This window comes from Thermobia domestica, chromosome 18, assembly GCF_964235325.1.
Source record: "Thermobia domestica chromosome 18, izTheDome1.hap1.1, whole genome shotgun sequence".
Taxonomy (NCBI): Eukaryota; Metazoa; Arthropoda; class Insecta; order Zygentoma; family Lepismatidae; genus Thermobia; species Thermobia domestica.
This window is the reverse complement of record NC_137471.1, coordinates 144,713,282-144,738,065: the sequence shown is the minus strand read 5'-3', so window position 1 is coordinate 144,738,065 and position 24,784 is coordinate 144,713,282. Positions and strand designations below refer to the sequence as shown.

General features: G+C 36.7%; 1 long non-coding RNA gene across 1 annotated transcript; it reads right to left on the bottom strand.

Annotated features, from left to right (window-relative positions):
• Window positions 1-9,418: 9,418 nt before the first annotated feature.
• Window positions 9,419-22,769, bottom strand: LOC145675555 (uncharacterized). The gene is made up of 2 exons (XR_014129152.1): window positions 22,535-22,769; window positions 9,419-9,604 (listed from the first exon to the last, which is right to left on the bottom strand). It is a non-coding gene; the product is annotated as an uncharacterized LOC145675555 (long non-coding RNA).
• Between the last annotated feature and the right edge of the window lie 2,015 nt (window positions 22,770-24,784).

The following is a 24,784-nucleotide window of genomic DNA, read 5'->3' as shown; positions in this document are numbered from 1 at the left end:
AAAGACACTTATCATTCGTGAGTAAAAATAAAGATCTTCAAATGAACAAATGCCACAAATCTTCAAAATATTAGTAGAAAGATATTCACTTCCATCTGCCTTGTTGTTTGAGGATGAAAAGGATTCGGCATGCTTGAAACATGTTGACCTGTTCCTCCTCGCTTTGTTGGAAATCAATGTAAAGGCATCTCTTTCGAAAACTAAAAGATGGAAGAAACTGCTACTGGTATAATAGATGGGATAATAAGTGGGATACTTACCGCAGTCCCCATTTTTAACCTACTTAAGCACGTGAGGCTTTTTTGATATGATGCTGCATTTCTGTACTTTCAATAACTATGAAAGGTGTTTTCCTTCATACGAAATTTATAGAAAAATTTGATTCTTTTTATTTTATATTATTAAAAGATCTCTGTAAGTTTTAGATTATAACCAACAGATTTGCATTGTCTACATATTTCTTGTTTATATTACAAATAATAAAGACAATCAGTGTTTCTTGTTGCATTACAAATAGCATGAATATTATTTTATACGACAAAACGTGCACATTGTACATATAACTAATAAATGTAGAATTCAAATTAATGGTTATGTGTTTTCGCTTTCATCCCTCAGAGGTTAATTAATTTTAAGATGTACTTTCTTTTTCGATTTTTCACCTCCAAAATAAAGGTGTCTTAAATTGGAGTTATAAAAGTTTAGTCCTAAATTTTGCACTGTCAATAAAACCCATTGTTCTTGTGTATGTGAGTGTGTGTTGGATGTGGGTGGTTGTGTTTGTGTGTATGTGTGCGCATTCTAGCATAATAATGGATAGCTATAAAATTTATGGAAGCACGTGTTGTACCGTAATTTCATTAAGAAGAAGGTACTAGTAAATACACATGAATAAATTCCAGTGACGAAATGAGTGGATTCTTCTTAGTACTAAGGGCCGCGGTTGCTCAGTAGTAGAGCGTTCACCTCTGGTGCTTGGGGTTCCGGGTTCGATCCCAGCCCCCGCCAAGTGAACTTTGTCCACGTAGTGGTCAAACACCGTGTGCGTGGGTTTTCTCGGGGTTCTCCCGTTTCCTCCCACTTTCTTCATTCCACCATTTCATTCATTTCTCATTATCACCGTCTCCTTTAGCCTAACCGGTATAAGCGTGGGACGTAAAACTCAAAGATTTCATTTCATTTCATTTTCTTAGGACTGTAAGTACAATGTTCCTTTATTTTTCCATTTCATTCTTTGTTTTTACCATGTTTATTCGTCTTTTCTCATTCTTAAAAGTTATGTAGGGCTTTTTTTTTTTTTTCGCCAAGGGTGAGTCTTACATTCGAGGGCTTTTTTTTATGTTTTTCAAGTCGATTCAATGCGTCTCGGTTTTCTTTTTAATGTATGGCTTTAAATTTATCCTTTCGTGGAGCAAGCGCTGCCGTTTCTTTCCTGTTGCATTAGGTATATAATTATTCCTCGACAGCTATTGTATATTCGTTTCTTAATGTGTAGATAAATATACCACACATTAAGGCGAATATATACTCTTCAATAGGCTAGTATCCAAATACTAAAAAAATATAAATCAACAACACTAGAGGTGGTTAATTGGATATGGAAATTCCCAATCCATAGATAATACGAACATTCGGAGAAGCGAAATTTCCAAATTCTTGGTACAGACCAATCAAATAGACCACAATACTTTGACGTTCCCCAATGTGTGCTTCCGAGAGAGGGTGGTGATGTATTTCGCTGTGGCAAGATCTAGGGTTCTTAGGGTCTATCCTGATCTGTTATTTATTACAATAACCCAGTGGTCTTACTTATCTGGTATAGGAGCTTGTAAATTATTATGCAAATTACAACACAATGGTGAAAAATCAAGCAGCAGCCACAAGGATAAATTTATTTTCATTATTGTTTTTACTTATAATAATCGTTGTCCAGTTGTTATTCGTAGACTTTTTTTTTACCCAAGAAAAGTGTTGCGGCCAGAGATCAGTTCAGAACTGTCAAGAAAAAAAACGCAGTTAAGAAAATAGAAAAAGTATGATTTTTTTCTTTTTTATCATTTTTTAAAAAAATGTGTTGTAAGCTGTGTGTTTTAGAGTAGATATTATTATTATTATTATTATTATTATTATTATTATTATTATTATTCAGTTTCATATGTCCAAATAATCATAAATTGATGTGAATCCAGTGTTGACATTAGGAATCTCAATCTATGTATAGTAGGATCTCGATTATTCGACACAGTTTCAGGGTTATTTGTTTCAACCACTATTCAACCGATCTATTTCAAAATTTACAGGGCCAGAACTAGGTAGCCCTAGTAGCCTAACCCCTAACTTTGGTGCAAAACGGTTGAATAGGGGCTGGTAACTAGCCTCAAAAGTGTGGCGAATAATCGACGTAGTACATGGATTGAAATTCCTAATATCAAAACTGCGGATGCACATCGATTTCTAATGGTTTTGACATTTGGAACTGAACAATCCTGTCAGACTTCCATGACATTTGAGGTAGCGAGAAGCAAAGGGGTGTAAGTGACATTTTCAATAGAGTATGTATGTCTCTAAAATGGATTCTGCATTGCAAAATATACAAACTGCATAATGAAGTTCGGCGTAGAGCATTCATGGGTAGACTTTCTATTGGACTGCGACGAGCTTCACCATCCAGTTTGTATATTTAGCTGTGCAGAATCCATTTTTGAGACATCCATACTTTATTGCAAATATCGCTTACACCCCTTTGCTTCTCGCCGCCTCATTTCGAGAACGCCCCCCTTCCAATTCACATGAAGGTGTGAAAAAGACGTGATTTACACGTGGAAATCACGTAAAAAAGACGTGATTTACACGTCATTTCTATGACGTGTAAAAGACGTCATAAAAATCACGTCATATTCTATGACGTGTAAAAGACGTCATAAAAATCACGTCATATTCCCGGACATTTCCACGTGGGAAAAGACGTGTAAATCACGTCATGTTCGGTGTATTTTACGGTGTTTTACACCAAAAAAACCACGTCTTTTCGACGTCGGTGTGCCGCTTGGGGAAGATAGAAAACAACGTGCCATGGGGGCTCTAACCCGCCTTCATTCGCTAACGCTCGCTCTGCAATGCTGTCTGAATTTAATGTTGGTAACGTAATTTAACGTATGAAACCATAAAACAACCGCATCGGAATAGAATATCGCAAAAACTAGATGCAAAAGCTGGCCTCCATTGCTAAACACGAGCTAAAATTAGCAAAGTCCTAATTTACAAATGATGAAAAGGAACCATTTTGTAAAGTAATTTAGAATTATGTAGAAATAGAGATGGAGTGCTATTAATAAACCCTGAACCACCATTAGTAATAGACGTCGGGCTGTCTCCTCTGTCTGACTCGAATTTCTGAAGACGTACTCGGGCTTCTTTTACATGTGAAATAACGTATAGAGTTTCGAGAAATGGGTAGAATGAAAGGTCCTGTATGGCAATGTTACGTGCTAAAATATAAAGATAAGAAAGTATCTTGCAAATTTTGTAAACATAAATATGTATGCGCAAATATTCTTTTTCTTTCTTCAATACCTGCCTGTCTTTTTTCCTGCTTGGCATTATTTCTTTTTTCATTTCTTACTGCGGTCATATTAATAAAATATTCTATAGAAGCATTGTAGAATCTAACGGCCAAACTTTACTCGATTACTGATTTACAAAGTTTTTGAGTTTATCGTCCCTTTTCACCACCAGATCTACACCTACAGTTTAAGGTGGAATCTTAATTATCGTAATGCGTTTACAACTTCGCCCACCAGGATTTGAACCCGGACCACGTGGACCAAAGGTGCACCAGGATAATAACAAGTGTTATATTTTGCTTAAAGAGTTACTTGTACTCTGTTAACTATTCATATAAACTTCGGCCAGGAAGAAGGAAGAAAAGTGCGAAAATGTTATATTCATTGCTTCAACTTTTTTTTTCTAACTATAATGCACATTCATACCTTCCTTCGATGTGGACAGCAGTAACAGTTGCAAAAATTCTATTGCTTTGTGAACAGACAGCATTTCCAAGAATTGTTTTACCCTTCTGTGCTGTGTGTCTTCAACCGTAAATACCGCGAATCTTGGTAAATACAAAGCATCACATGATCTGTTCATCTTTAGGAATGATGGGAGGTTGAGGCACAATTGAACAGAGATGGTCATCCTCCCTCATTTTGCTCTCATGAGGGCCGCCCTCACCCTCACCTCACCCTCATTTTAGTAGTTGAGAGTGAGGGCGATAAATTAATTGAGGGTAAGTGTGAGGGAGGGTGAGTGTGAGGGCGTTAATGGAGGTTGAGTGTGAGGGAGGGTGAGTGTGAGGGCGTCAATGAAGGGTGAGTGTGAGGGAGGGTGAGTGTGAGGGCGTCAATGGAGGGTAAGTATGAGGGAGGGTGAGTGTGAGGGAGGGTGAGGGGAGGGTGTAAATGGAGGGTGAGTGTGATGGAGGGTGAGGGTGGTCAATTGAGGGTGAGGGTGAGGGAGGGTTAGGAAAAATGACCATCTCTGGTAGATGATGCTAAAAAAGTAGTCAGACATCCTTAGGGGGCGCAGAAGGACAGAGACGGGCGCTTTTTGCTGTCAACACTTTTACTCATAAACATATGGGAGTAAGTAAAGAGCTTGCAGCACATAAGGTAGATTATATGACAGTGACATTACATCATTTATTTTCGTACAGATTAAGAATATACGGTTAAATTGATATAACAGTGACTCACTTCTTCAAGAGAATAGTGTCATCATGCGTTCTAAACAACTCTTTTCTTGGGGTATGCCAATACTCTACTAGGAACAGGTTATGTTGAAAGGCGCCAACAAAAGTTATAAGCTATGGTGCATTTACAAGGAAGTCACATCGGTTAAAATTAGTTCCATCGTTTCAATTCAATTTAACAAACTTGCTAATGTTTTGATTACGTGTACTATACAATGGTTAGTAAGTTGGGTAAATTTTCTTATCTTAATTTGAAGTGATAAAAATTTAATTTTTACTGTTGTAACTTCCCTCAACGTTCGCCATTGATTACAAGTCTTTCACTATTTTCCTCCTAATACTTTCTACTTTTTTATTTTCTTGGTGCCTAACCACTAACTGCACACGGATTTATAGTACACTTGCAAACTTGTTATATATTTAAAAAGACAAGTGCAAAGGCCGTACCAACCTGTGCTACGTGCCAGCACAAGTAGCATTACATCTACTCCGAATCAGAGCAAAGCGAGCTTGAACGACCTGCTAACGCGTCCTTATCGAACACGAACGTGTGATGATGGATATACACATAAAGAAAAACAAATGTGAAATCTTAGGACTAACTTGTGGTACTTGATCAAATAGGTAGCTTTGTATTATGACTCCATAGTATTTAACTACATTTTTTACGCTGTTTTTATCTCTACATACGACTTACATGTTCTCTATTTACGTCTAAACGTTACTCCTCCTTTGTGAATTATCATTTTCAAAATTGGCCTCGTACTCTTAATCTGCGCTCCCATTTCCACCTAAATTTATTTAGCTCGATTACAGATTTTACAAGTGATATTTCTTTCTTTTTTTTTACCTTTGATATTTTCTATTGGCATAGATTTACCTCTTAATTGATATATTTTATATTCGACATATTACTGTAGTCATTTTGACAAACATATCTTCTGCTTAAAGTTTACACATACTTAGCTGCCTAATCCAGGGAAAAATTAGAAATAATATGATACCAAACTTATTTTGATTGGTAAACAGTAATATAGGTTTAACATTCAACGTAAGTTTCTGCACGCACAATATTGTAAATATTAATATATTATAGCCTATATGTAGAAAATAACCATAACACTCACCTAGTATTCATCAGTACTCTAGAATTACAGTCAGCTGCATTTCAGGTCTTGTACTCAATCGATGTACTAAAAAATGAACATTCTCGACGTTACATATCTTCTAGATATGTCATCCACTTGTTCAATCTTCTAAATTATTATAAAATATATTCTTTGAACCAAGCATATCCATCTTCTATAACAAAACAGACTGCTACGGGCTACTAAGGGGTGCTTTGAAGCTCCCGTAGCCTTTCCCTTGACTTACGCGGAGGTTGCGGGCTGGTTTGACCCTGTAGGAGAACTCTGCAACGCAAATTATCAAGTGTCGCCTACGTGGCTCATAAGTAGCCCACAGAATAACTATGCATATGGCCCTTCGCCCACCTACAGAAAACACTCCAAAGAGATGAACCCTGCATTTGTGTCGTCCTCCCCCTAACCCATCTGCCACAAACAAAGAAAACATATTATTTTGTTTGTACTACATCTGTTCTAATTTGTTCCAAAGCAACAGAATTTGTTCTGTTATACTCTCCAAGTAAATTACCAATCAATAGTGGTGGGGCTAGAACGACTTCATCAACCTTGAAATCATCAGTTAATGTATGAAAGCATTTTAAATCGTTTGTGCTCCATTTGGTCTAGTTTGTTCTACACTATCAACGTTTGTTATTTAACCGTTTCAGAAAAATTAAGAAAAAAATGTGGTGACGCTAGAAAGAGGGTGCCCTGCCCACCCACATCTTCGAAATCAACGGTTTATATATATACAGGGTTTGTCCGGAAAGTAATAGGACTGAGTCGATTTAAAAAATATTGAGCCAATCGTTACAATTCTTTAAAAACTTTCAAAATAGGCTCCTTCTGCGTCGATGCAGCGCTGCCAGCGCGATTTCCAAGCATTGAAGGCGTCACGGAAGTCATTCTCCTTAATAGCCTTGAGAGCCGCGGTGCAAGCTGCTTGGATCCCCCCTGTCGTTTCAAAATGCTTGCCTTTCATCGGGCGTTTCATTCGAGGAAACAAAAAGAAGTCCGGGGGCCCACATCTGGGCTGTAGGGCGGCTGCGAAAGCGTTGGGATGCCGGCCTTGGTCAGGTAGCAGTTCACAAGAAAGGCGGTGTGAGCCGGGGCGTTGTCGTGGTGCAGCTTCCAGTCGGCTCCGATGACTGGTCGGACCCGATTGACCCTTCGTTTGAGTCTCTTGAGCACTTCCACGTAAAATGTGGCGTTGACGGTTTGTCCAGGAGGAACAAATTAATGGTGGACGATGCCTTTGATGTCAAAAAAGACAATGAGCATCGTTTTCACTTTGGATTTGCTCATTCTTCCCTGTTTTGGGCGAGGAGACGCCAGCGTGTGCCACTCGGAAGAATGCCCCTTTGTCTCGGGATCATACTCAAAGATCCATGATTCATCACATGTGATTACGCTATTCAAAAATTGGGGGTCACTTTCACACATGTTCAAAATTTCTTGGCACAATTCCACTCGTCGCAATTTCTGGTCGTCAGTGAGCACTTTTGGGACAATCTTCGCGCACACCTTGCGCATGTTCCAATGCTCCGTCACAATTTCATGAACCACAGTTTTTGGTAAATTTGACATCTGGGCAATTAAACGAATACTTAGTCGACGCTCTGACTTCAAAACTTCGCGAACACGAGTCACATTGTCGGTGTTTGTCGAAGTCGATGGTCTTCCAGCACGGTCTTCATCGGTGACCTCTTCCCGGCCCTCCAAAAAGACCTTGTGCCACCGAAACACACCACTTCTTGCTAAAGCATTATCTGGGTAAGCCTGCAAGGTCATATCAAACGTCTCTGACGCAGATTTACCGACTTTAACACAGAATGGAATCGCGTACCTCTGCTCTAACGAACGCTGCATTTTCGGCTTGCACCACTCACAGAAACAAGTCACGCGAAAAAGACTGTCCTGACTCTCTGTGTGCACCGAGACAACTGACCAGCCGCTCGTTCGTTAGCTAGGAACGCCCTCTACCGGATCCAGTCAGACGAAGGGTCAATCGGACTCCGAAGTACAGTCATGGCGGGATAAAATCAGTCCTATTACTTTCCGGACAAACCCTATATATATATATACATAGATAGATAGATAGATAGATAAATATAAAGACTTAATCGTTTGTTCTAATTTGCTCTAGAGTATCAAAGTTTGTTCTTTAACCGTTTCAAAAATAAAGAAAACACACCGGCGCAAATCTGTCTTCAATATTGGGGGGACGGGAAAGACCGTTTCTATAATATATATATATATATATATATATATATATATATATATATATATATATATATATATATATAAACCGATGTTTAAAATATTTAGGAAGTTGAAAAAGAGTGATGTAGAGGATCTAGGGAGTAAAATTGTCTTCAGAGAAGTATTTAGGGGGCTATGGGGCTCAAGATCCCCTGAAATAAATTTGTTAGTTTTTCGCATTTCTCGTACAACAATAATCTTTCTTACCATTTCTAAGAATGTCATTGATTTTCCAATTTCTTATGCTCTTTGTTCAGAAATAATGCTGTATTTGTCAAATTTCATTCCATGTAAGAACTGCGTCATTTTGCTCTTTCTTTTGTTCTTTCTACTTTTCTGTATATTTTTCTTGATGTTATTTTCTTTCGCTTTGCCTATGATATTTTATCGGCCGTTGTCCGTTGTCATTCAAGTCGACCGTTATCAGTAACACCAAAACTAAGAGGAGTTGATAAGTGAAACTGGTATTCCACACCAACTTGCGTGGATATCAATATGACGGGACTTTAGCTATTATAACAAAGAAAAAATTATATCGTATAGTTATTTTTCAAAGAAGGAAATGTTTGAATATAAGAAAATCAAAACTGGGGAATAATTAGCCCGGGAAATTAGGTAGGCCAAGAGAATGCTTCCTTTTTCTTGTATGAATAGAATAAAGGGTTAGATTCACTCCTAAATTTTTGTATCATATTATATAGGATTCTCAAACTCAGGTAGGCAATATCCTTCCCTGTGTTGCGCATAGCCCCTCAAAAAAAATTCCTAAATACGCCTCTCTTAATATTCGGAGGTGAGCAGATTTGAAGCTTATTCTAGGGAAGGGAGATGAAACTCATATTACGGTAGATGAATCAGATTTCTCAAGTGAACCTGTTGAAGAGTATATTATATATTAGGCGATGTAGATGAAAATGAAATGAAATCTTTAGTTTTACGTCCCACGCTTATGCCAGTTAGGATAAAGGAGACGGTGATGATGAGAAATGAATGAAATGGTCCACCACAAAGTCCACAAGGCGTCAGGCGATGAAGATGAAGTAGTAGTACTTATCAGTATTACAAATCACTGCCGTGAACACATTCTGAACTCTGAATAGATGAATACTTATAATTGGTATGTTTCTAATAAGGCATCCACAAAAATCAAAGTTAAAATTGTTTTATAATAATATAAATAATGACTTCTCTAAAACTATGAAAGAAGAACATCAATTATGTATGACGCAACAACACTCTTATTTGAGCAAAATGATGATAGTCTAAATAGCATTACAGGAATCGTTACAGAAGTACGAGGCATGTTGTATTCTCTGTAGTTAACAGATGTAACCTTAAGATTGTGGAGAAAAATATTCCAGTAATTGAATTCTTTTCTTTGCTTACGAAGTATCCTCTTTCAAAAGAAAAATTGGTACACGGGGAAATATGTAGGAGCAGACCATGGTTCGACCAGGAATACATTAAACTAGAAGAGAAGAGAAAACAGACAAAATTACGTTGACTACAATATTCAAAACACATAACCAGTGTGCGAATTAGATAATCTATATTGGGGGGGATAAAATTAGGCCAAAGGACATAGTCTGAAGGTTCAAATTTCAAAATGAGACAATAAATGCCGAACCCCCCATATATATATATATATATATATATATATATATATATATATATATATATATATATATATATGTGTGTGTGTGTGTGTGTGTGTGTGTGTGTGTGTGTGACATCTGTAATAAATAAGAGATTTATTAATTTAATAAATCTACCGACAATAACTATGCACATATATATTGTCTGACACCCCCCACTAAACCTTTCTGAACGTGTTTTAATGTTGTACTCACTCTTGTCCCCGCAGCTCTCTAAGGTTTATTTAGTTAATAATTCGGCTCGAGCGAAGCCATGATCACAAGCATATGTTAATTTTTCCACTCATATTGAAAGCTTCCACTTTGCATTAATACATACAGGTTGCGAAAAGAAACCTACTTTAGTCTTGTGAAAACTACTAAAATTATCAGTTAAACCGGATATATCTTTTTCTTTAAAAAAATAAGAAAATCTAGATATTAGCCTATCAAATAAGTAATGGATTGTTGCTGGGCCCGATTTCTCACATCAAGGTCAAATCGAAGGCCAAATATTTAAAATATCTCAATTCAAATTTCGAGCTTGTGCTTCTACTTCCCGCTAAAGTGTGCTCATCACGACTTTTTTTTCTCCAAATATCGATTCCGTGATGGGCACAGAAAGTCAACACTTAAAAATTACTTTACTGTTAGGTTGAGGATAAGTTGATTCACTATGGGCTACGTTATTCAAATAAAGTAAAACATTACACTGAAGATTTTCAGACAATATTAATTGCGTGGACAGCAAACTGTACAGCGAAAAGATGGAAAAATGAAAGGTTAACTTAAAAAAAAAAACGCTCCAGTTGAAATGCTTATACAGACACGGACAATGACACGGAGAACCAGTCGTATTAACAAATGCTGAAACAAATCTAGAATTATTCGCTTATTCACCTAAAAATCACCTTCATTAACATGTCTGCTCACTAGGAGCGTATCCCCCAGCGTGTACATTAACATATACTTACGAGAGAATATCTATATCTCAGATTTTGAGTACAGTTTCAAAAGTTCATTTCCGTAAACTGTAAAAGTTGTGATTACTATGCTAATTATCACAAATTAAATGCAACTTTTGAGTTGCATACATACAACCTACTAGGGAATGAAGACCATGTGCCAACAAAGAGTACACTGGAAAATGAAATAACATGTTATAACAAAAATTAAAATAAGATGATAATCGATACAAATATACAGGATGAATATGACATATCCGAACTTCGCCAAATATGGTAGAGGAAGCTATTTGTTTACTTCTTCTTGGCCAACCGCTAAGAACATTTATAAATCTATATGTGGCTTTGTTATACGCAATTAGTACATTCAAATTCACAAACGATGACGAACTGAAGGGTACGAAGGTACAGTTGCAAGTAACAACCGTAGTCATAATAATATAGTTCTAATAAACAACGTTGAAAATAGTGGGTAATTAGGTGGTAAGTAGAAATGACCAAAACAGAACAGTTTACATCGATCATTTCGAAATAAAGCTAGAAGATTAAATTTACAAGAAATAACAAAAATCAGTGACATTTGGAGTTATACTAAGCATAGTTTGAGGGGTAAAGCGAGCATCCCCGGTGGGGATGCTTCAGCTGACTTCTTTGGGGGGGAACAAAATGTGATTGAGGGGGAAAATGCCCCTCATCCCCCCGGTAATTCGCACCCTTCACATAACTACACAACATTTCGTTGACATCAGGTGGGAAACTTCGAAAACTTTTAAAACAAAGAAACGCGATTTTTCTTTCACTTCTCCCCCTCTCTCACGTACACACGCATTTCACGTGCGTGTGCAAGTTCAAAGTTAACAAGGAAAAGAGACCGATACACCTGGTCTGGAAAACGTATTTAACTGGTAACTTCAGCGTCAAGTTATTTTGTGCTCTGGGTATAACATCTCCAGTCCTGGTCATCTCTGAAAGAAATACGATTTAAACGCAAGGGAATAAGCAAAATATCTTTTTATCATCTAGGATACCGAGTCTCTGTCGAATTACCGGGTCACTACGGGTTTGAATCCTCGACCCAACAAAACGAATTTTAAAAACTCCCTGAGCTTAAAATCACGTGACCTCTACCAACCAATCATAATCGAGGTACCAAAGTACCCATCAAAGAGGATACCCGAATTTCATAAATCCAAGGATCTAAGATCATGTGACCACTATCAACCAATCAAATTCAAGGTACCAAATCACTCATCTTACCCATAAAAGGAAACGAATTTTAAAATATCCCAGTGCCTAAGATCACGTGACCTCTATCAACCAATCAGCATCATGGTACCAAAGCATTCTACTTACCAGGTAAAAGGGAACGAATTTCAAATATCTCAGGATCTAAGATCACGTAACGTCTGCAAGCCAATCTGAATCAGGTATCAAAGCACTCATATTACCCGTAAAAGAACGAATTTCAAAAATCCCGCTCATAAAAGAGAATGGGGATTTCCCGCGGGGTGACTCATGACGTCATAACTAGTGATGGGCAGTGGGAATATTCCCGGCCGGAAGGAATTTAAAAAATGGGAATATTCCCGGGTTTTTCCCTGGCCTATAAATTCCTGGGAAGGAATTTATTTCCATTTCTCTACTTTATCTTCCAAATTATAAGAACCATATGACTAATTACTTTATTTAAATATTTTATGATTTACTTCTAGGTTTTAAAGAATTTGGAAGTTAAAAAGTTTAAAATTCTTTGACAGTACATATATAACTGATAATATGTTTTTTAAGTTCCATTTCCATTTGCACTAAAAAGTAAGGTGATTGTTTAGTACTGGGGGGCCAAATCTAGCAAAAAGTAGGATGATTTACGGCAGAAATGAGTTGATAGCCCTGTTCAAGTAGTCAAGAAAGTATCAAACATAATTTGTTAGGGCAGTAGGGGATTTATACAAAACGAAAAGGTAAGTGGAAGTGATTTATGTGAGAAAAGAAAGTGAATTGTTGGTAACGAAGATAGAAAACAACGTGTCATGCAGGGCTCTAACCCGCCTTCATTCGCTAACGCTGGCTCCGCAATGCTTTCTGAATTTAATATTGGTAACGTAATTTAACGTATGAAACCATAAAAAACCCGCATCGGAATAGAATATCGCAAAACAGTAGGTGCAAAACTGGCCCCCAATGCTAAAGAACAGCCAAAATTACAAAAGTACTAATTTACAAATGATGAAAAGTAACCACTTTGTAAGGTAATTTAGAATTATGTAGAAACAGAGATGAAGTACTATTAATAAACACTGAACCACCATTAGTAATAGACGTCGGGCTGTCTCCTCTGTCTGACTCGAATTTCTGAAGAGGTACTCAGACTTCTTTTACATGTGAATTTACGTATGAAATTTCGAGAAATAGGTAGAATGAAAGGTGGTGTATAGCAATGTTACGTACTAAAATATAAAGATAAGTAAGTATCTTGAAAATTTTGTGAACATAAATCTGTATGCGCAAATGTTGATAAATTGGTGAGACATGTATCCTCTAGCATTTACTTAATCTAATTTTTTATAACATTTATAAATTTAAAATTCTTTAAATTCTTTAAATTCTTTAATGTGTTTAAAATATCAGTAATAAAGTCAAGTTGAGCAAATCCACTTACATATAAATTTAAATTGTTACTATATAATTTTTTCACACATATTTAATTGAGAGAACATATTGTAAATAAATATCCATTTATGCGTACTCTCTAAATATAATAAAGTGTTAATAAAGTAACATAGTACCGCTCAGAATATACATTTTAAAGAATCCTCTGTGGACAACAGTAATAATATGCTGTGATATAAAAATTAATTCAACTTTGAAATCATAATACAGTAATAGAATGCAATTTTCTTTGTCATTGTACATAAATTCCCGGATAAATTCCCATTTTGGGAATCTTCCCTGGGAACATTCCCCAAAAATTATCTTCCCGAGAATTAACTGGGAATTACGGGGAACATTCCCGAGAATTACGAAGCACTGGTCATAACACGTGACCTGGAAATTTGAACTTCCCGCGTGAGCGGGACCTAAAATCCCGTGACCTCTCTCAACCAATCAGAATCGAGAAAATTTTTGCTGACTCGGCTCGATATAGTGCGGCAAATACTAGTAACGTGATTAATAGCAATAAAGTGCAAGGGAGAAACATGCAGTCAAACATAGTAAACATCAACCATTGTGATGTTAATGAAGACATTGACAGCGTTTTACAAATAATGAATATTTTACAGGAGGACATGAGGACACTAAAATCAGAAAATGAAGTATTGGAACAAAACATGAAGTCCGTAGAATCATTTGTTGAAACTGAAAATATCTCCAACCAGTGGACAAAAATAAGTTACAGTACGCTCAGACCCAGATATTCAAATGTTGTATCAGGTAAAACAATTGTATGCGAAAACAGATAGGGTGTGTTTAAAAACGTCGGAAGTGAAGGAGACGTGAATTCAAATGAAAAACCGGTAAGAAATTCACAATAGAAGAATAGTGCCAGGATGTAGAAGGGAAAAACTATTACGCAACCAAACGTGCCGAAAGTTACAAACAATAAAACTAATGCAAGAAGAAAGCCTAAGACAGACGCGTAAGTGTACACATATATGGTGATAGTCACGGTCTTGGACTGTCCGAGAAAGTGAATAGTAATTCTAAACAAAAGTCGGCAATGCAAGGAAATATCAAGCCTGGAGCTAAAAGCGTTGTTGTGTTGCCTGGTATTAATCCCAACATTGTAAATAAGGAAGATAATTGTGTAGTAATATTAAGTGGAACAAATGATGTGTCCAAGAATGAAGGTAGTGAAGCGGTTAGTAGAATTTGCAAATCAACTCTCTATGTAGAATTACTGTAAAACAATTGTGATAAATATCCCTTATCGCCATGGTCTTACTGAAGACTCGTGTATTAATAAAGCTGTACAAAGCACTAACTTAAAATTAAGAACAATGTGCAATCACTTTAATAATGTTGTAATTGTGGATATCAGTAAGTTAGGTAGGGAAATGTACACTCAGCACGGTATGCATCTCAATCAAAAGGGTAAGGATGAATTAAGTACTAAGATTTGCGAAATAGTTGATAAGGACGTAGCTAGTAACTTTGAAAGTAAGAAAGAAATAGCGATGCCATGGGTAGCACAGAAAAAGTAAATTCACCCGACTCCATGAATAAAATTGCTTGGGACCGGGTGAAAACTTCACGTTTAACGACGTCTCTTCATTTTGGTGATATAAGTGGTATAATAGATGCAAGAAATAATAATAATAATAATACATTTCCCCCTTCGTGGCCATAAGTTATCTTCGATCATGCTCAAAGTGGTCTAATAATGTTTTATCAGTTTTCTCTCATTCATATATTGACCATTACCGGGGGAGAATCTTCTAAAATCGTCAATGCTTATAATTAGTTTTTCATTACAAATCAAAGGATAATAATGAAATATTGAACATAATATTTTGTTCTCAGCTGTGGATTTTAGATTTGCAATTCATATAATTTTCCCTTCTAATGGAATTTGAGAGAAAAGTAGTTGCCAAAGATTTATTTACAGAAATGTTCCCAGTCCTCTGATGAACATAGGAACACACTTAAAAAAACAAAAGAAAAACGAATACACCCTTCAGGGTTTGAACACAAACTTCTAATTGATAGACTAGTGACCCAAACCGCTCGACCAGTTCGTATGTCTTCAGTGAGTCTCTTTTGACTTTTAGGTAAAGTAGTTTCCTGCTCCACACTTCTTTTTGATTATGTCGATGCGACTATTAGTTTGTGTTGAATATTTGGCAGTTACAGGTCTTGCAATGCATAAAAGTCTTTTTCGTATAAAATATATTCAATTTTACATTTTAATAACTTATATACAACAGGTTGAATCTGTGAAATGATTGGGGTTAAAGTGATCGTAAATGTTTTCATAGTTAGGAGCCTGGATATGCAAACCCGCTCCACGTGGGGATTTACTTTTGAGAAATTTGGTATATTAGTAAATTTGTTACATAATTTCCTGATTTCTTGATTGGTTTTCCTCATTTCTAAATTGACACAAGATTTATCAATTATTCGTATCGGTGAGGGACTGTACAAACCAGAACATTGGTATTACTTAATTCATCTAACACACTTTCATAAGCAACTATTACACTATTTGCTTCGTTTTTCGATACATCATTAGTTCCAGTAATTATTAACACATAATCCTCTTTTGTGAGTTTTTCTGTTTCTTGTATGCAGTCTTTCAACTCTTGCTCAGATCGAGCTCCTGGCTTAACAAAGTTAACTGTTCTTACCTTATTTAGTTTGTTGTTCATAAGTGTGCCTAACCCACGACCTTGGCTATCTGATAATATAACTACTTTCTTCAGGTCACTTTCCTGACTATTACTCCCTTCAGCATTCCTATTTCTTCTGTTGTTTTGTCGAGTCACGTCTAATTTTGTTTTCAGCTTGTTAGGGGTTTCACCATCTTGAAAGAATTTCGGAATACTTTCCCTGTCCTGCGACGTACTGCTTTTAAAATGTTTTTTGACCATTTCATCTTCAAGCACTACAAATCTATTCTGAGTTCTAATGCCTTCTGGTGAACCTACCTGTTGATATTGTGTGCTATTTACATTACGCATACAAATTTGTGAGTTCAGATTATATCGCGGTTTACTTTTATTTGTTTCGACCTTTTCTTTGTCCTCCAATAACTGCGTTTCGTATTTACTGTGGGATTTTACATTTACATTGTTTTTCTTCTGCCGAACATTTCCAACAAATTTTGCTGAGTTTTCAGCTATTGATTGGTTGACACTTCCATACAACTTTATCGGTACCAATCAGAAAAGAGTAGCGCCTGACGACGTTCAGCTTTGTTTCTCGCTGTAATTCCAAAACAATGCTGCCTGGACAAGAGAAATATTAATAATATTAATAGAATCATATGAAAAATATGAATTTTTAGATAATGTGAAGCAGGATTTATATTTTAAAGAACTGCAAGAATAAAGACCTTAGAGAAAGTATGCAGTGAAGTAAGTATTGTCCGCCCGAACACAGGTTATTTATGTATGTTGTGCAACTTGTATACAAAAAAATGTAAGAAGTTTTATTTAAAAAAGCGTGCAGGTTTACTTTTGTTCAAAAGTTGTTAATAGTTGTTCAAAAATTAGAATTCCTTTACTAATTCCCTTCTTAATGTTTTCTAAATGATTTGTCTTGTGCGACATGAAAATTTCAACAATCAATAGTTAAAATTCAAGGGGGTATAATAAGCAATTGTTGAAAAATTATAATTATAATTAAAATTATAATAAACCAGCACCAGAAACAGAAACATTGGGAGTTAATTGTCATCAATGTTGTGTGGCCTTCGTGCAATATTAGGGGACAGTCAGTGACGTGGCGTGACAATTTGACGATTGTTAGCGGTTGCTGATATTAAGAGGCCCACACACGGTCCATGGTTTGCGCAAACACTCGGCCACACACGATACAACTGTTTGCACAAACTTCAGTTCAATTTTGAGTTTAATCGCGTAAGCATGTCCACTGAAGCAGCTTGTTTAGCGATAGTAATTGCTTGTGCTTTGGAAGCGGAAATACCCGCGAAACCAAAAAGAAAGAAGAGGGTGTGGATGAAAGAGTGGTTGATTATGATACATACATTGGCAACATTATTCACAATGTAAATGTACTATTCCAGCAAATTCAAGAATTTTGACTATGCATCCTAGAAGTATACTGTATATAGCAACTAAATTACTTACATGTTAACTTTTCCAGTGAAAATGCTAAACACTTGTCTTCAACACTACTTTCACTATCATCTATGTCAGTTAATATTTCGTCTTTGTCTGAATCTGACTCTTGTAAATTTATTTTTATGGGTTCCAAAAACTGTAAACACAAAAAATAATTCTTCGAGCTTGACTTCGTAGCACTTGAAAGAAAAAGAAAAAAAGGAAGACAGAAAATAAAACTTCTGCTGTACTCGGTTTGCTTATGATTCCTAAGCAACTCGATATGCTCGAGTTTGTTTTGGGTTACGATAATTTATGACACCATTCAGACGCCTGATGCTTTTGATTCCCTTAGTCGCACATAAGGCAGTGGAACGTGAAAGAAAAAAAGGAACAAAACATACTGCGTTCCTTCTGTCGAATAACAAAGGGTCTATCTTGAAGTAAATTTCAAAACAAATTACAAATTTCCCATGCTTTATTCTTACGATGATGGCAAAGATTGCAAAGGTATGTAGCCACGGGGGAAAAGGGGGCTCTGTCTTTCCGAACTATTTCCAGCTCCAAAATGAGGTTCGTCTGGTATATGTTTAATAAATTTATTTAACAGTTAATGCAAATGAAGGACTTTATAATAAAATATGAATTTTTTTAAAAAAATCAATCATCATCAATACGGTTTCTATACCTAATTGAATCAACTAAAATTAATCATATGCTTTATATTCTCATTTCCCTAACTGGGTGCACTGTGAACTCACTACTATATTATTGCATAATAATATCGGAGTTAATATTTTTTTCGTTTTTTTTTTCCTCTTTAGAATTTTAACCTACATAAACACAAAGTCAGATAAACATACTGCTATAAACAGCATTTATTTTCTTATTAATAGCTTATTGATTCATCTTTTACACTCCGGTTTTTAACTTCAGTACTGTCACGATCCGTCTTTTGATAAGGAAGCATTGTGAAAATATAATATGCGCATAGTATGTATGTATGTATGGTAAGTTAAAATCCTTTCATGTTATGAAAGAGGTAATTTGTTCTGCTTTTAATATGTGAAAAGCTTGCCTCCCCCTGAAAGTAATCTTCTCCTAGAACAACTTGCTGGCTACACCGCTGATTATCCTGTAATAAAAGTTGTGAGTTCTATTTGAAAATCGAAACAAAATCCACTGGAAATTACACGCGGGACTCAACGTTCGTTTTACTAATTGTTTTATATGGAAACCTTTCAAAGCGTCTATCATGACAACCAGTTGACATAGAAAGATGTAGTTTTCACGTATTTGTTCGTAATTATTTTCTCTACTTGGTAAAGTGAGCAGTTAATGTGCTAGTACAATATTTCTAAGTAGCGCCTGTGATATTGTCAAGATTCGCAGTAGCGCGAGAAGACAGCGTGCATAACTGCTTGTCGCGAACTGTCAACACCGCTCAATGCCAATTGGACGCCGTGTGAAGCCAACACAAGGCCATGTCGTTTCTCATCTGAAATCTGCAGTAACTTCTCATATGCCACATTTTTCAAATTCCTGTTTTTATAATCTTCACTCTTTACCTTCCACAGTTCAGGTAAATTTCGATAAAGGTCAATAAATTCTCGCCAGAATTTTTGATTCCTATTCATTGACGCCATAGCGCAAGAAATAAGCGTCTGTACACTAGGCTTCCTACTCGGAAATAAAGCTCGTGTTTGCACAAACATTACCCATACACGGTCCACGTGTTTGCGCAAACATCATGTTCGTGTAAACAATTTTCGAACGAGTTCGATGTGGAAAATGTTTGCACAAACGTTTGCGCAAACAGTTCATACATCGCCACACACGGTCAAATTGTTTGCACAAACAGCAATGTTTGCGCAAACCATGGACCGTGAGTGGGTCTCTTTACAAGTAACTCTTGTTTCTCAATAACAGAAAATCTAGTACTCATTTTATCTTACAGCGTATCAACCATTTCAAACTATAGGCTTGGCAAAGTGGTCAAATTCCACTTCATTTACTCTTTATATATTAGAACAATGTGGCTTTTCATGTTCTTTCATTTTTTACTAAATATAATTGAAACTATCTCTCAATGATCTTAGATACTCTTCAAAGTCATCTATTTTCTTTCTGCAGTAACCTACATCATGAACTTTCTTTTGTAAGATATTGAACAAGATTTCTTATCTTGATCCTATAACAGAAAACAGTTCAAGTAAAATATTGGAGTCAAAACTTTGAAAGGTTTGATAGAATTTTGATACACAATCTCTGGTTTAAGAATCCTATTCGTCGGTTTTATCCATCATGGATTTAAAGACTCCTAATAGTTCATCTTTAAAGCCATCATATACCCTACTTCTATAGTTCCATACCTTGTGTTTGAAACTATAGGGATACTTTTATTGACTACATAATCCAGAGCATTTGTTCTTTTTGAAGACTTGGAGGAAGAAGAAAAAAGTTCCAACACATTAAAAAAAAACTTATACCCTTTTCCAGTAGCGTAACTTGAAGATTCAGTTCCCCCGCAACCTTTAGTTATGCGCCCCTGGAGCTCGTGCCCCCCCCCCCGTCTGGAGGGTTGCGGGGGTGCTATTTACGCCTATGCCCTTTTGTATAATCATCGGACTTTTCTAAAACTAAATTAAGTCTATGGGCATAAGAATGAAAATATAATTAACAAGAGGCTACAGTTCCCTCATAACTGGAGTTTCATCGTATGTTTGAGCAACAAGTTTTCCGTATTGAAAATTAGTTAGTCAAACTGCGGCACGATGAAGACGATTGCACAGTTCTTTTTCAACACATCAAACTGCATCAAAGTCCAAATTCAACTAGTAGGCTAGCGGCTAGAGTTGGAAATTTGTTGCATCGAAAGTTTTCTATACTAAATTAAAAACAAAATATTTTCAACTTAATTAGCATAAATCCTAAATAATAATAATTACTCGAATTGGAAGGAGGGCGGGCAACATCTCTGCTTCGCTCTAATTATCATTACTATTCCCCTTGCTCTTGAAACAGTTCCCATATAGCACAATGTGTTTCATCAATAGGCATTTCAGTATAATTAATAGCACTTCAGGGACTGACAATATCTTGAACAGGGACAACAGAAATAAAATCTCAATTAAAAAAAAAAAAAAAATGCCCATAAGCTCTTATTAACATTCAGTGAGAAACTTTATTTTGATCAAAGTAAACCTATATTAAATTTTTGTTAGAATATCTATGGAATATATTCTTCTTGTTCAGTGCATTATTCAAATTTAAAGATAACGTATTAACATACAAAAGTCGTGTAAAAATGATAGATTAACATATAAATAATGCACTGAAACATCAGTCTCACAGTAGCACGTGTTAAATGCTATTAGTATGAAAAGCCTGCTACTTATATTTGTCCGAAATCGTATGCTGTTAAGACAATGAAATAACCTTATGAATACTGAAATTGCAGCCAAGATTCTATCCTTAGAATGGGGAAGCAAACGAAACAGTATAGTAGAATTACCGCCCGCTCGATCCCTTACAGCGAGAGGAGAGCGAATAGACTCCTAAGCTGGCGGTGAGTAGTTGATGATATTCTAGATTCTCCTTGTTTTGACAGGGAACGTTCCTATTTTTTCCTGTTCCACTCAGCCGAAATACAAATACAAGCGCGCAGGATGCTTCTGGCTGGTCCGCTAAAAGGTGCTTCTGGAGTGAACGAACGCTATCGGGGTTCGCGTTACCTCTGAAATCTGCGGTCTCAACAACAGTATGCTCCTATTTTGTATTGGCATGTTGCATTCGTTCGCAATGTAATTGAAGCATACGGTAGGCCATCCAAACTTTCTTTGGTAATAGTATACATGAGACTGCCCCTGTTTTCGGTGCTCCAGGATACTTCTTACCCTTGCATTACGTAGGAAAATGATGGTATTTCGTGTAAAAGTGGTAACAGAACACAGAGGAAACGCAGATCATGTTGTATTGACACTCCAATTACCACTTCTACACGAAAAAACATCAATTTTCTACGTAACGCAAGAGTAACAAGTATCCATGTGCACAAGACATGCGTTAAATCTCCCCCCCCCCAGCACATACAGTCATACATAAAGTACAAGGGCACTATAAGTACAAGGGCCCTATAAGTACAAGGGCAATAAAAAAGAGAATAAAGAGCAAAAAGCATTAATTTAGACTCACCATCAAATAGTGGGGGGATATATTCTGGCTACTTCCAGTAGAAAGTTGTGAAACCGCGTTTCTAGAGAATACTTTTTCCGGAAAAGAAAGGAGGCCAGATGTCCTATGAAATGGTGTTTTTTGTTTCCATACCTAGGAATGCTGTCCTTCGCGTCTCGCCACAACCGCTCGATATTTTGCGTATGAGCGCCAGTAACGGGATCTACGAAATTCAGGGTATGATTCACAGTGAAGTGCTGAAATCCCACCTCAGCCAACCTATCATATGACTTCCAGCAGTCGCTATGAATGGTTGTACCAGGTTTCACCCACTGCTGAAAAACGTTCAACAGCTCTTCAGCACTTCTGTCCTTCACGACACACATGAATACATTCCCTGAACCAACCTCATAACCTCCAAAAACCCAGGTGCCATCGATCACACGACCGCAGTGATTTTTCCGTGTCCCGAACTTGGATTCATCTATCTGAACTGTTATTCCTGGACCACCAAGTTTAGTAGAGTAATCCATAGCCCAGCAGACGCAAACCTCACGGCAGAAATTAAACTAATCGACACATGTTCTTCTGCAGATCTTCAGATTCGTAATAGCATTACTGATGTTTGGACGACTATTCAAACACCAGTAACCCATAAGGTGCATCACCGTCAAAAATCGAGTTTAGCTCTAGAAAAGAACGTTCCATTGAAAAGCGAGGAGGAAAAACTGCACCTCGTCTTCCTCCTCGAATTTCCAATGAAACGTGTTTTCCGACAGCTAAACACGTTCCTTTCCCTACTGAAAAAAGCATCCCTACCACATCCAGGGCACAATTTACTTACCGGAAGAACGCCATGTTCTTGTAGAACGCCGATGCTTTGAGTGGCTTTTTCTTTCGTCGTCATTTCAACTACTTCGTATTCTGTTAATGAACACAAAACGCAGCATGGCGTCACCATCACAATTCCAGCCATATTGTCTTCTTTCTCGTAGTACTGCACCACCCTGCCATCTACCGGAAGAACAACTAGCGCTGCGTCAATGTGCGCAGACCCTTCAGTACGCAATGGCATCTCGGCGAAGAACACACCTGTGGTTAGAGTTACAAGATATAATTGGGCCTGCAAGGACGTATCCTCAATTTATAAGAACAGCTTTTTAAAGAAATAACCTAAAATACCATGACAGAATGGTGCTAGCAACCTTCGGTTACGTCAACGGGGTACACTGTGAACTACTCATAGATGTACTGCGGTAACTGGGACCGCTAACGAGAAACCCAGGGGCTGAAAGAAAGATAAGAGCCCTATATGACTACTGGGACGACGAAACCGAAGGCCAAACCAGAAGATCAAGGTACTTCTCTTTTGACCTAACCATCGGGTGTGTGACCGACCTGAATGGCGTTCCAAAAAGAAGACCTCAGAACTCGTAATTCAACAAGTAAGTACAAAGAAATATTTTTCTCTTACGTAATTCTAAGCAAAAAAAAAAAAAAAAAAAAAAACGAAACTTCGCGTTGCATTCAGCTCACAAAATCCTGTACACAATGACGCAAACCTGTACGGAATAAGCCCCATCTTTCCGTTCATTGCACAAAAACCGCAAAGCAATCACGCTAGACCTGCTACTACTGCATACCTCTCTCAAACATTTGCACATCACTAAACGTGCAAATCACTAATGTAAATAAAGGGAGAAGAACAACAAACAGGTACGTTCTTTTTTATTTTCGTATCACTCGCGAAGTAAATGAAAGTGGGTTTGTTACCCCCCTTTTTAAGTTTGTAGATACTCAATGAATAATCCCTAAAAGCAGTGGCGGCGGTTGGACGTTAAAAGTGGGGGGGGGGCAAGACATGATCTGAACAATTGTATATCAATGTTAGATTTCCTGGTTGTTTCTAACATTTTGATGAAAGGTTGTATAACTAATAGGATACTATCTTTTTCACTTAAAATGCCCTATATCGTATTTCTATTCTAAGTAAATTCATAAGAGTAATACAGGTAGGTACTAGCCCTTTATACTCTTAAACATCGAAAGTGTAAGAAGAGATTTGAGTTCTTGCTCATGAACATCTTAAAATTCTGTCGAGAAAACTGTGAGATCAGATTATTCAATAGCCTAATAAATTCGCAAAACAAATAAATAGGATAATTTTAATCATAGTAATGAATAATGAGGCTTGTTTTGCAGAAGTTATATTGAAACTGCTATGACATTTAAAGAAATATGCAATTGCAATATTAATTGCTTTGAATTGCAATTAAAACGCAATTCCTGTAGCTTTCTTAACTCAATGGGAAGACAAATAACCAATACGTACTCACGAAACGGCAAATATTATATGGCACAATTTTTCTATGAAACAGTAATACATACAAAACCTTTATCAGGGTGTCCACATTCTGGAAAATAAGTGAAAGTCAGGGAAAGGTCAGGGAAGTAAAAATGTATCAGGTGAAGTCAGGGAAATGGCAGATTGGTCAGGGAAAGTCAGTGAAAAATCCATTGTTCAATTACTGAATTTATGAAATAGGGTTGATTTCTTTACTGTTACTGGATGCAAAATGTGGTGTTCTCAATGATGATATTGAGGGAGTCAGTGTTCTTTGATATAGTTGTTTAAACTAATTTTCTGCGAGAAACACATCTAGCTGCATCCTGGCATATTTTCTCAAAATGGTAGACGCTGTTCTAGAAGAAATTGCATGATGCCAAGAGGATATCTGGACAAGTGGCTGAGAACGCGAAAAAATAGTATCTCCAGCTCACAGTAAAAGCTCAGACTGAAGAATTTAAGGAACACTCGAATGAATTCACAGCCAATGGACTTGATGAGATTTTACTTAGTCTTAGGAAATGGGAAGAACTTCGTTGACTTATGGTCAGTTGTGAAATTGTGTTTTATCTTCTTTCACGGAAACGCATTTTTTGAAAGTGGTCTCACAATAAAAAAAAATCTCAATGTTGACAACTTACAAGAAGAATTTTTGGTGGCTCAATGGATATTATATGATTCTGTGATGAGAATAAGTGAATCATCAGGATTAATAATTACAAGAGGTATGATAAATTCAGTGAGAAG